The 13,798-nt window shown below is 43.6% G+C and overlaps 1 protein-coding gene across 3 annotated transcripts in view; it reads left to right on the forward strand.

Annotated features, from left to right (window-relative positions):
* The first annotated feature begins 2,081 nt into the window (after positions 1 to 2,081).
* The window catches only part of WDR7 (WD repeat domain 7), a 291,523-nt gene continuing 279,806 nt past the window's right edge, over positions 2,082 to 13,798 (forward strand). For all 3 annotated transcript variants that reach the window (XM_037034791.1, XM_037034806.1, XM_037034797.1), the window contains exon 1: positions 2,082 to 2,396. The gene's annotated coding sequence lies outside the window, so the exon portion shown is untranslated. The remainder of the gene's footprint in view (positions 2,397 to 13,798) is intronic.

Below are 13,798 nucleotides of genomic sequence, written 5' to 3' on the forward strand. Positions count from 1 at the left end.
ATAAATATCATTCAACTGAAGTTATAAATGTTAATTCTCAGAAAGTTTACATAGGTAAACAGATATAGTATGTACAGAAATGTGTGAATTTTTCTGAACCAGAAGCATTTTATTCATTAATGCTTGAATATTTATTTTAGTCCTGTAGTCAGGAGATTGCACACACGTACTTGTATATAGACTTTGGCAATACACTTTGCAAAGTTGTCAGAGAGGGCCCAGGGTGTTAACAGTTTCAAAGCTTCTCATCAATGTTCCTATTAAACTTTGTATCCTTAGGATCGTCTGGAAGCATAGTAAATGTTTGACTAATATGTTTATCACAAGAGTCAACTTTATCTAGGAAAGATACCTTATAGATTTCATTTACAAGCCAAACAAGCTTTAATGTAACCAAAATTATCCTGTGGTAAGCATTCTATGTCCCTATATTTCCAATAGGTACTTATAAAGAAGATCATGAATTTAATGTCTTAAATGCACCCATCATCACAACAGATGGGATGAGTATATCGAATCCGTCAGGCGAAGGGATTGATTTCTTCTGTTTAACATCATTTGCCTGCTTCTCCCCCACCCCACCCACCCTAACTCAACTCACATGATTGTAAAGGCAGGTGGTTAGTCAAAAGTAACCATAGAAATTCAACTTACTGTATAAAACAGTTTCAGAATTATTGATTTTAAAGTATTCTAGTGGCTTCGGTGGTCAGTATTTTTAGTTGTTCTCATTATGGTGGCAAGCAGAGGTGCTCTTGACCAATGAACAGATAGAGCGAATGAGGGACACCGGAAGGCGGGAGGGACGCCCAATGGCCTAGTGAAAGCAAAGGGGGGCGTGCCACCCGGACACTGATGGGCGCACAGTGTGTTGCTGGGGGGCGGCTTCTACGCTGGGGAGGAGGGAGGGAAAGTTTGCCACTTTCAGGACTGGTAAATTGCACCTTCGATACCAAATTGTTGAATAATAAATTGAAGTCTTTTGTCCAAACCAGTACTTACCTGTCCTTTTCCAAATTAGCAAGGACCTTATCCTGCCTGAAGTAGTTGTTTCTGCTCTTTTCTAATTCCCTACCCCCTGCTTCAGGCTTGTCCAAAAGTGTTTTGCTACCCAAGGTGTGGTCCAAGGGCCAGCAGGAATGCGCATTACCTGGAAACTTGTTAGAAATGGGGAATCTCAGACCCCACTGGATCCACTGAAGTTTCTGAACCTATTGGATCAGAAATTTCATTTTAACAAGTTCCCCAGCTGACTCTAATACACAGAAACTTTCGAGAACTACACTTAATAGAATTCTTACGTATCCTGCAAACCCACTGATGTGATTGTAAAGGAAAAACAAAGCCGCAGAATGAACATATTTTCTATCTTTTTCACAGAAACACTTCCCAGCAGAATGGCACCGGTTTCCCGTTGCTGGACGAATGTTCATTCATTCATTCAACAAATACTTGGCAGCTGGCAACACAGTTAGCAATTGACATTTGTTGAGCAACTTTAGTCTCCAGAGGTCCGTGCAGTCACCGCGCCTATTTTGTACACGGGGAAATGGAGGGGAGTGAAGAGAAGAAGCGACACATGTCAAACGGCCCTGACAGTGCTCAGTGGAGGAAGCGGCGTCCTCCCTAAAGGCATCGCTCACGCCCCACCGATCTTCGCTGCCCACACCGAGTGCACATTTATTCTCTCCGTTCTGCGGGAATGTTGCACAAGGGCAGACTTCCTCTAGTCAAGTGGCCGAGTCTTCGGTGGTGACCACTTCTTCAAGTAGCCCCTCTGTGGTGGACAACCACTAAATTTGGGGGTCAGAGAAATGAGTAATCAGGTTCCAGAGCCGACACTTTCCAGGCTCTCGGATCGAGTGGCGGGGGCAGAAGAGTAAACTTGCAACATCCTGGTCAAAAGGACAAACACCTACACATGCTATTTAATGCTTCCCTCTATCTCGGTCCTCCCAGCAAGGGCATTAGAGGCGAGAAGAGAGCCTAGACCACCCTTCCCACAACCAAGATGGCGGCCGTGTGCTCCTTGCCCACAGTTGACCCCTTCTCCTCCGTTCTGTCTCCATGGTACCAGCATAGACCTGGCGAGCTGGGAAACGTCGAGCATTTCCCTCCCCCTCATTTTTTTGCGACAGTTGCAGCGAAAGTCACGGCAGTGGAGGCTGGTGTCAGCTGATTTACCGCAGCGGCGGCGGCGGCGGTGTCAGTAGCTTCACCCTGCAGCTCCGGCGGGGAACGGTGGCTGGGCCGGGGTTTTGGTCTTTTAGGTTTTCCCACCGGGATCTTCCCAATTCACGGTCTTCTTAGATTCGTCCTTGCTTTGTGCTCCTTTGCCGGGGCGTCTGCCTGTGATCCGACAGACATCATCACCGTGTGAGATGAAGCTGTGACAGGTAGGGAAGGGGCTTTCGAGCATCCCCAGGGAGATCTACAGTGCTCGGTGTGCCCACAACGTGGAGGTCACGGGGCTCGGGGTCAAGGGTCACAGCCCGCTCCCTCCCGTGGCGGCCCCAGCTGTCAGAGCTCTGCTGCTGGAAGATTGGTGCTGTACCGCGCCTGCAGGTTCAGGGCCCCAGGGAGGCACCCTTGCCGGGATCGTGGGTCTTCCAGCGGGTGTTTGGGGCTCCCTGGCCTGGTATGTGACATTTGCTTCTGGTGACGCTGTGATCTTGAGATGAGACCGCCCTGCTCTCCAGGGCAGTCTAAACGGGGTAGGGTGGTTAGTGCTAATGGGTGGGTGGTTATTGACAGTGTTTTCCGGTAATGTGCTTATTTGGGGGTACTATGGTCTCTCCTTACCTGTGGGCACTGCTCTTTAGTTTGCCCTTGCCTAAGGTATAGAGGCGCCTATTAGTGTTTCATCTTTGAGAAGCGACCTGCCTGTTCTCATCCCTTTGCTCTAGGACTTGGTCTAAGAAGATGCCTGCCACTCCCTCTCACAAATGGGACCAACATTCTGAAGCGATGTTAGGAATCAGCCCTGCCTTCCCTCTGATTCAAAAATTACGTTTTAAGTTTTGATTCATTTTGTGGGTTTCTCAAGTGCTAGGCACTTACAGTTTGCAACAATGTTACGGTTGCTACAGTTATATCGCAGGATGCAGTGGTATTGTTGATGCTGTTGATTTTAGGGTTCAATGAGAGCTGCTGATGACTTTCACAGTAACAGTTGCTGGGACCCAAGAAAGACATGCCATGGCTTTTGTAGATGTTAATTGCTTAGGACTTCTTGGACGAGATGGCAACATTTGCTGTTGTATGAAAGTTCACTGCGTTTTTGAAATTTTGTTACACACACAACTTGGAAATGTTGTGACAGGAGGGAGTAGAGGGGAGTTTAAAGATGAAAATAATATGTCTGAATGCTTTTATTAGTAAGAAGAATAAAAAATTGCCTTGATATCACCCACAGTGACAGGTCATAGTCATTTCAAATTGGAAAAGTGGAACAGGGAAAATAGAAAATGCCTCATTAACTTCAATTACAGCTTATGGTGGAGAAATTCAATTGTTTACATGTCTATCTTCACTTTTTAAATGCTCCAGAGTCCCACTTAACAGAAAAACTAGAGTATTCACGTTATTATTTCTTATTGCCACCTATAGCTAAGTGTTATAAGATCCTAACAATTAGATAAATCAAAACTGGGCTTTGCCAGATTCCAGTATCACTGTGGGAACTTAAATTTTGAGGTAGTGAGCCTTGTATCTTACAAGTTTATTTTTATCTTGGATGTAAGTTCTATTTTGAAGTGATGGAAGTGGATAGTTTATGTTTGTAACAGTCTTAGCATTGAAAACTTGCAAAGTAGTGAGCTGGTCTTGTTCCTTTGTCATGACAAGGACAGGATGACATTGGCTTTAGTGGTGTGCTGTGTTTGGTGTGAGTACTTAAAGTCTGTTTTCTGCCTCAGGTGCAGAGGATTGAGCTAATCCTTTTTACTTCAATGACCATCATTGGGCTACTTAAGGAATGTCTTTTATTTTGTTTTTTTAAAATTCATTGTCTTTTATTTCCAATTCCCACTTCATTCTCTTGGCTATCAACTTGTAAGCAACCATTCTAACATATGTGATGTATATCCTTCTGTTTGTATGTGTCATTAATGTATATTGTTTGGGGTGCCCATATTTTTCATTTATGGAGATGATGTCAGGCTGTATGTCTCATTAAAAAATTTATCTCCTTACTGTGTGCTTTAAAGACCTATTTGTGTCTCTGACTGCTGCACAATATTTCATAAGGTATCTACCACATTTTATGTCTCCTCTTCCATTTGTGGATACCCACATTACCTTCATTTTCCTACCACTATTGACAATACAATGATAAACATAGCTTTTAGAACTCTATGATGCTTTCTTTGAGACTCATATCCAGGAATTTGATTTCTGGATCATAGGATATTTATATACATATTTTACTGAAAGACTTCCAGATTGTGGTCCAGAACAAGCTGCAATGGTCTGTGCTCCAGGAGGCAGTTCATGAGAATTTCTATATCCTTATATCCCCACCAGCCTCATAGATAACAAAGTAAGAACTCATTTGAAATTACATTTCACTGTGCCTAATGAAATTGAACATCTCTCCACATGCATTTTATTTTTATGGGTTTCCCCTTGTATGAAATGGCCCATTTATGCCTTTCCCCATTATCTATTTGAGGTTTCAGTCCTGTTCTTAACCTGCAGAAGTCCCTTGTATTTCCTAGATACTAGTCCTATAAATCTTACAAACACTGCTGTTCTGAGTCTGTCATTTGTCTACAAGTTTTTTCTACATGATGCCCTTCATCAAACAGAAATCTTGATTTGCAATATAATCAAATTAAAATTTTTATATTATCATTTGTGTTTGGGGGGTTTTAAAAAGTTGTTTCCTAACCCTATGTCACAAAGTTACTGTCCTGTTTTATATGCTAACTTCATGGTTTTCTGTTAAATTTATAGGTTTTCAGTTCATCCAGAGTGTGTCTTTTTACCATCACGCACTGTGAAATGATGTTTCAGTCAATGGACCATGTATAGAATGGTGGTCCCATAGAATTATAATGCAGCTGAAAAATTCCCAATGCCTTATGATGTCATAGCCATCATAACATCACAGTTCAAGGCATTGCATAAATTCTTGCCTTTCTTTGTGTTTCAGTTGCCTATAGTATTCAGTAGAGGGACATTCTGTATAGGTTTGTAGCCTAAGAGCTTAGGGGAACAGAATTCGTCACCCCTAAATATGTCTCTTTGACATAAGGGTTATTTTAGGCTGGTTACTTTCAAGAAGCGGCAGACAGGGAAGAAGTTCTGAAAACCAAGTATAAGTGACCCTTTGTAAAAGACATTTACATTTGTAAGGGTTTCTTCCTCACTGGAAGCTGGGCTTGACCTTCTCTCTAGACGCTCTTATCAGGGCAGAAGACAGTGCTGGTGAACCTGTGGAACAGCCTTGCCCTCCTTTACTGTTTTCCTGGTGACGTTCCGTAACTGGCTTCCCACCCTCACATCTTTTCTACAGAAGATGTTGAGTTGCTGAGTGTTCACGAGTCTCTCCCAGGTACACAGGAAGTAGATGTGTTATTAAGTGTTTCTTTTTCTCTTGCTAACCTGTCTCTCAGTACAGGGATGTCTCAGTCAAGACCCCAGAAAGACAGAGGGCAATCAATGATTTTTCCTCCCCACAGAGCAGTGAGCTATGCCGTGTAGCCTGGGTGTGTAGTAGGCTCTACAGTCTGTTTGTGGAAGTGCACTCTGTGATGTACGCACAATGATGAAACCGCCTAAGGACTGTCAACCCAGGGTCATTGGCACCAATTAAATGCCAACAAGGAATCCCCACTTTTGGGTGCGGTGAAAAAGGAAACTTTATTCAGTGAAAACAGCTCAGTTGTGATACAGCAAAGCTGAGGAACAGTTCACTAGTGTTACAGCGAGATTAAGAAGCAGCAGGGCTGTGAGACAGCCCAGGGCAAGGCAGCTCTGCTCTGCTCAGGTCTGTATTGCTTGGCCCCCATTCTGTCATGGTCCTGCGAGACTTTTTTGGTATCTCAACTCCAGTTCTGGGAAACATAGTCTTCAGTCTTTGGTGCAAAAGAAAAGCACAGTCTCCAAGCCAGAAGTAAGTCTCTTCTCTCTATCTGACATACAGAGAGAAGTCCCGGACCCTGGTCCCTGATGGTCTGGTCTCATGCAAATGAGGACTCCAAATCTTGGCAGTTTGGTTGGTCCAAAAAACACTTCCCTGATTAGTCAGAGTGGAGCTGTTCTGATTGGCCAGTAAGGTTGCTAATGGAGATATAGCTGCACAGCTCTGATCAGATAGCCCTACTGGTTGAAAAACAATTCCAGGAATTCCTTCATCAGGACTAATTCAGATGGCAGGAACACAGTGCAAGCAGGAGAAGCCTGCAGGCTTCTCCCTGAAGTGTGGTTTATGTGAGATGCCTCTTTAGAAATGGCTGCTAGGTTCTGACTTTTCTTTTCTTTTTTAAATTTGAACTCACCCACCAGGAACCCCTCTTGGTATCTTCTTTCTTGGGGTCCATAGGATGCCTTTCTCAGAATATACCCCTGTTGTGAAGGGTGGGACAAAAAGTAGGTTTATAGTTGTAAGTACACAACACACAGAGTTTATTCTTATATTATCATTTATTAGTTACTGTGTTATTTTCTGTACAAACTGAAACCTGCTTTTCCCCCATCCTGTATTTTTCACAAGCTGCAGATCCAGTTTATTTTCCATATCGTATGCCAGTTTTCCCAGTGCCTTCTCTCCTTTCCCCATAGACTGGCGATGCCACACTTACTGAATATTAAGTTCTCATACGTACTCTGAACCCTGTGTCCTGTTCCTTTGGTCTGTTTGTTTGCTCTTGCTCTAATACCGTGCTGTTTTAATGCCATGGCTTTGGATTTGTTTCCTACATGAATAATTCTTCCGATTTATTTTGTTTAAGCTTACTTTGAAATAAATATAGAGTCACAAGAAGTTCCAAAAATAGTTCAGAGAAGCCTGATTTCTCTGCTGACCTGTCTTTTATTACAAATGGTTACATTTTATATAACTTCACCCAGTTTCCCTTAGTGATTACATTTTATACAACTGTAGTGTTGATACAATAGCAAAACCAAGGAATTGACATTGATACAACGCCCGCCCGTATGTAGTTCTCTCCATTTTACCGTCTGTGTAGATGCCTGTAGTCAGCACCGCATCAAAGTACAAAGCTGCTGCATCACCACAAAGAGCTTCCTGCTGCCGGCTCCTGGTCACCTCCGTCTCCTGTGCCCTGCTCTCCCTAACCTCTGGTCACTAATCAGTTTTCCATCTCTGTGATTTTATCGATACAAGAAAGCTGTATGACTGGAATTAATCAGCATGTGACTTTTTGAGATGGAGCTGCATTCAAATTGTCGGATAAGACAATTTTTGAGATTCCTTCAAATTGCTGCGCAATACCAGGAGTGGTCCATTCTGCACATGCCTGTACCACAGTTTGTTTGACCTTCACCTGGACATAGGGGCCATCTCCAGTGTTTGGCTATTACAAATGAAGCTGCTATGAACATTCTTAGTGTATTTTTTGTGTCTTTGTAGATAGAAAGTGTCACATTTTTCAGTATACATGCCTATGCATGTGATTAATGGGTTGTACGATAAAGTTATGTTTAGTTTTTGAAGAAAATTGGTTTTTGCCAAACTGTTTTCTAGAGTGGCTGCACCATTTTACATTCCCAGCAGCAGGAAATGAGAGACTGGGTCTCTTTGCATCCTTATCAGCATTTAGTAGTATCACTTTAAAAAAATCTTTAGCTGTGCTATTAGATGTGTGGTCATTGTGGTCATAATTTGCATTTCCCAGTGGCTAGTTAAATATTGTTAATCATGTTAAATATTGGTAGGTCAAGTTCTCTATTCTTTGCTCATTTTCCAAGTTGGCTTGGCATTTTCAAGTTTTTTCCCCCTGCATATTTTAGAGCTAGACTTTTTGAAAACAACAAAACTAGAATTTTAATTGAGGATGCATTTTTCACAGTGGGAGTGAAAAATGTACAAAATAAAATATCACTTCGTTTAATGAACAGTTTGTGGTTCATTAAGAGGACTTAGTGAGCGCAGCAGTGATTGAAGTAACCCTCGCCTGCCAATGTGCTTCCTCAGGCCCGAGGGTCTGGCTGGCCGGGGGTGTGTCCCAGACTGAAGGAAAGGGGCCGGGGTATCAGCAGCACCTTCAGCTGGGGGAAAACAACTAGTGTGTTAGTAGAGTTGACTGAGGAGACGGTAAGTGTTATCATTATTATTGAAAAACTGATAAGCAACTCTTCCATGAAAAACAAAGCATTTAAAATCAAGATATATTTTGCTAATGTGTACCACTTCTTTTAAGGCAAGGCAAGATACTTTATTACTTTGTTCATTTGTTCAACACGCAGTTAGGGGCCTCTTTTGTGGTAGGAGTCCTAGCCCCAGGGAATACAGTACAGAACAAAACAAACATACATCACCGCCTTCGTGGAGCTTATGTTACAGTGGCAGAGACAGACTAGAAGGAAAGATTTGTATGTTAAATGACTGTAAGTGCTCTGGAGAAATATAATAAAAGGCTGTTGGGATGGTGGGTTTTGCGGTTTATCACAGTCAGGAAAAGCCTCAGTGAGGTGACATTTTTTTTAGCAGACACCTGCAGGTGGTGAGGGAGTGTGCATTGACGCAGTCTGGGGGGCGCTGTTCTGAAGCGAGACCCCGCCTGGTGTCTCAGAAAAAACCAAGACTCAGAGCGGATGGAGAAGAGCAAGGAAGGGAGACAACAACAGCCTTGTTCATGGAGGGAAGGAGTTGTGCCGAGTTGGCCTTCTTCTCTGAGTGGGACAGGAAGCCACAGGGAGATTCTAAGTTAATGGGTGACGTGTGGGATTTTGTTTGAATAGCATCGCTCTTCATGCCACGCTGGGACTATAGGGGGACAAGTGTGCACATAGGGAGGCCAGTTAGGAGACTGTCGCGTCGCTCCTTGTGGGAGAGCTGGGGGTTTGGAAGGGGCTGGCTGCAGTGACGGTGTTGAGGAGTCAGTGGGCTCTGGGTGTGCTTTGAGGGTATAGCCAGCAGAGTTTGCTGACGGATTGGGATGTAGAATGTATGTGTGACAGAAGAATCAAGGATGGTTCTAGAATTTTGGCGCCCTGGAGATGGAGTTGCCATTGACTGGGATGGGGAAGATTGCGGGGAGGAGCTGGTTTGGGGAAGAAGACCGGGGATGCACGTTTGAACATGCCAAGTTTGAGGACTTTGTTAGCCCCCCAGATGGAGAGGTTGAATAGGAAGTTGGATACATGAATTTGGGGTTCAGAAGAGAGCCCCACACCATAAAGGGGGGATTGCTGGTGTATCTGTTGACATCTGTAGATGCTTGTAAAGCCCTGAGACTAGGTGAGGTCACCAAGGTGGGGGCCGGTTGCCCAAGAAGAGAAGTCCAACATTTAAAGTTCAAAAAAACACCCCGCAAAATAGAAAACTGCAGACTAAAGCCAGAGAGACAGCAGGAAAGTGAGAAGACAGGAGGCCAGGTGAAGAAGTGTTTGGGGGAAGATGGAGTACGAATTAGCCGGTGCTGCTGGTGACTCTGGAGGATGTGGATTAGGACTGACTTTGGATTCACTAGCGGGGAGGTTACTGGTGACCTTGTCAGCAGCGGTTTTTCACAGGCGGAAAACTTTCTGTAGTTTCTGTAAAGGGCGAGGTGAATGCTCCAAATGAGAACATTCTGACTTGGAAAGGGGCTACATATCACCTCAAGGTTTACGGCTGGGATTTTCCGGAGACAGCGTGTTCTCAAACCCTCATGCTCAGTCCGCACACCCTGCTGATCCCGGGATGTTATGACGGAGCCAACTTCCAGTGGGGGAAGCATGTTTGTTTCTTCTGGGTCGTTGCCTTTATGAACAACCAGAAACTTCAGTGCTCAGTTTAGAGTTTTGATGGCAGTGTGAAGGAAAGAAGTGGCAATGGCTGGAAATGCAGGTGGGAATACAAGTGAGCGGGGAGATGAAGTTGGAGCTGGTTCTGCGGACTGGGACCTGTTCTCCCTGCAGTGTAGGGACCAAGAGGGCAGAGTTTGCCTCTAGCTCAGTCAGTACCTCTTGAAATCGGGGCAGGTGACGGACAGAGCATAAGAAAGGCTCCCATATCCTAACGGCAGCTGCAGAAATTTTAAACATGATGCATTATGCCCCCAAATGTGTGACTCATTGTAAAAACTGTGACTCTTTTTTGAGCAGAGAGCTCTCTCCAGTGCTTCAAAATCTGGCCTTCCTGTGTGTGGGGCTGGCTCAGCTGTGAGAAATAAGTGTCGTCTCCTTTTGCCATCTGCTCCTCCCACATGTCCTTTGAAGCAGAATGCTGGGACTTCCTTTCACAAATCAGCCCTAAGATATCAAGTTCATTGGGAGTAGATTTCTTAACCAAATAAATAAGAAAGTGTAATTTTTGCAATGTAATGACAAGTGTGTTTAGAAGGTTGTGTCCCTCCCAACTCTTTAATTCCAGAAATGCTTTCTTCTGAGGAAGCGCCTCAGCCATTTCAGGACATTTTATGACCCAGCTATCGCATCGCATTACAATAAAGTGTTTATTATCTGATTCGGTTTTTTTCATGTCTCCAATAAAATGGTAGCAAAAGCATAATCACAAAGATAATTCATGATCATAATGATCACTTTCATCATCACATTTTACTGTAAATTTGTCTTGAACATGCTCTTTTGACAAATGGTGGAATGTCCTCTTACAGTTTGAATGAACCTTAATTTTTTTTCTTCTTTTATTGCAGCTATGTTTTGCTCTGTAGTGTGTAGTCCCTGCTTTTCATATTCCCCGTTGGGAGATGGGCACTGTAGGTCTCCTTTTGTTCACGTGTGGTTATTCTCAAGAGAATTTGAATTTGTTTCTGTCTGCAAGTCTCAGGAGGCGGGCTGCCTGGGGCACAGGAAATGCACAGACCAAGACGACATTGACTCTCCTGTAAAATGCCTTTGTTCGGGGACAGAAATACTTCTGCATTTGAGAGAAAAGCAGTGTATGGACAACAGGATGACAGCTAGTGGTGGGGGTGAGGGTAGGGATGGAGGGGCTGTGCAAAAAAGAAGAAGGACTCATGGACATGGACAGCAGTGTGGTGCTTGTTGTGGGGAGGGGGGATAAGGGGGATCAAAAAAGAAAAGCAATGTAGAGAAATTACCATTGATCTGATGCCAGATTTTTCGTAGCATCATTTGCAATCTTAACTGTTTTATAGCTTTTAGAAACCACGTGGGATTCCTGTATCTACGGGATATTGCAGAACAGGGTGGGCGCATCGGGGATCACTCCATAGGTTACTGATAGTCTTAAAGGGGAAAAAACATTATGGTGGAGTAGCTGGTAGTCACTACCCTAATCACGCAGTGTGGGACCATGACATTCACATGTAGAGACGCAGCGTGAAGTGCACACGCGTCATCTCCTACGGAACAGTCTTGCCGGAATGTTTCCCTTGAACCTAGTGATGCCTTGAGATCTAACTTCCAGTTCGTAGGAAAAATGAGAGAGAGGGGAACAAGGTTAATGACACCACGAAAAAAACAAGCCAAATTTATAATATGGACCATGCTACAAACAATTAGTTTTTTTGTTTTTTTTTTTTTAGTTAATATGAAGAAAAATGAGGTGTAACTGTTCTAGAACCAATGACCAAAGACAAAATCAAATGTGGTGCATAAAACTTAAATATTGTATTTACTAGTTAAAAAAAGCTATAAAAGACATTTTTTAGACAATCAGTAATGTGAATATGGACTGGATCGAAGATGCTCTTAGAGAAGTGTGGCATTGACACTGGTGATTGTGATGATGGTATTGTGTTTTTGAAGGAGAATATTCTTATTTTCGAGGTATTTAAAATATGTCATCATATGTGTAGGTTATTTTCAAATGGCCCAGAAAACGTATATATATATGTGTGTGTGTGTTTATATATATATATGCACATAAATACTTGACAAGGGAAATATGATAAGATATTATTTGTTGAATGATTGTTATACTGCTTTTTAAACTTTCTCTATATTTCAAATTTTCCATAATAAAAGGTCGGGGAGAATCACAAGGGGAAAGTAAATGTCATCTTACGGTCCTTATTAAAAGAGCAATCAAATGAAAAAAAATATTCCAAATCTAACAAAAAACAGGGATGAAAGATCCTTCCTTGCCCCTTCAGTTTTTCTTAGGGCTTTCTAGGCCTTCATGCATCTAGGTACCAGAAGGCTGAAAAATGGGAAGAAGATAACTGGGAGACTATGCTGTACTGGAAACCGAAGGAAGAGGGTCCTGGGCTTTGGGGGCAGGCTCTCGCGCAGACCAGGGGCCAGCTTTGGCAAAGACTGTGGGTTAAAGATGGGTTCTTGTTAAAGTCCACCATTTTTTGAAAACTTTATGGTGTGTGCATATGTGGATCTTTTTTTAAAAAGATTTTATTTATTTTTAGAGAGAGGGGAAGGGAGGGAGAAAGAGAGGGAGAGAAACACCAGTGTGTTGTGTGGTTGCCTCTTGAGCACCTCCCTTTGGGGACCTGGCCCGCAACCCAGGCATGTACCCTGACTGGGAATCGAACTGTCGACCCTTTGGTTCACAGGCCAGTGCTCCATCCACTGAGCCACAACAGCCAGGGCCCATATGTGCATCTTTAAAACAAAAGAATTGGGTGAATCAAGGCCATTGTATTTATTGCTTTATTTATTGAACTATCTTGTTGAATATAGTATAATACCCAAAGGTGGGGGGAGGGAACTTAAGACCAAAGGATTTACCTTGAGAATTAGGATTCCCACTTAGTCTAGTCCCATACTTCTCTTCCTCACCTTTTTCAGAAGTAGTCATCGTTGTTGTTTTTTAATTTGGTATCATTACAGAATTATTTTAAATGTGTGTGTGTGTGTGTGTGTGTATATGTGTGTATAGGTATGTGTAGATATGTATATACCTACCCTTTGAAAACCAAAACGGGAGTGTGTTTTACACACCGTACCGTGTAGAACACTGTACTGTGCACTGTATATACTTTGGAGATTGTTGTTTATCTCGTAGTGCAGTGTTCCATTGTAAGGCTCTATCATCATTTTTCTTGCTGACCCCTGACTGATGGCTATAACAGTTCTTTTCAGGTACCCATTAACAATTAGAGAAACGTGCAAACGTATAAAAATAAATCATGTAACGAATGCTCTTTTCTGAGGAGAGCATCAGCACTCATTTCCACTGTTTGGGCCCCCCAGTGAGCAGACTCGGAGGTGCACTCAGGTTTACTGGGGTGCACTCCTGGTGTCCACACACAGGGAGGGGGGCAAGGAGGCGGGTTCGGCTTGAAAGGGAAGGTGACTGGGATGTGTCGGGGTGATTTCAGTTGGCCCCGGGGAAGCTCTGGATATGGAATGAATGACCCTGCTGGCACCATCCTGACTTGATATCAGGGGCCCCAGCTTCCGCATCCTCTGAACTGATTGGTCGTGGCATGAGTGCTGTTACACAGGAAGGCGCCAAGCACTTGGGCAGGGCACCTCCCCTTGGCTGGGGCAGCCCTTCGTGGGGCTGGCAGTGTTCTCAGCAGCCCAATCCTAAGTCCTTAATTCCTGAGGAGAACGTGGACACACACCGTCCATCACACTGTGGGCCCATTTCATCTTCATCCCCTCCAGTGCTTCCTACCCGCTTTCCCTGCTAACCTCCCCCACGTGCCCCTGAGCCCAGACAGCCTAGCACTGTGTCCAT

This window comes from Sturnira hondurensis, unplaced genomic scaffold (genome assembly GCF_014824575.4).
Source record: "Sturnira hondurensis isolate 20B ecotype Veracruz unplaced genomic scaffold, ASM1482457v3 Scaffold0001872, whole genome shotgun sequence".
NCBI classification, from domain to species: domain Eukaryota; kingdom Metazoa; phylum Chordata; class Mammalia; order Chiroptera; family Phyllostomidae; genus Sturnira; species Sturnira hondurensis.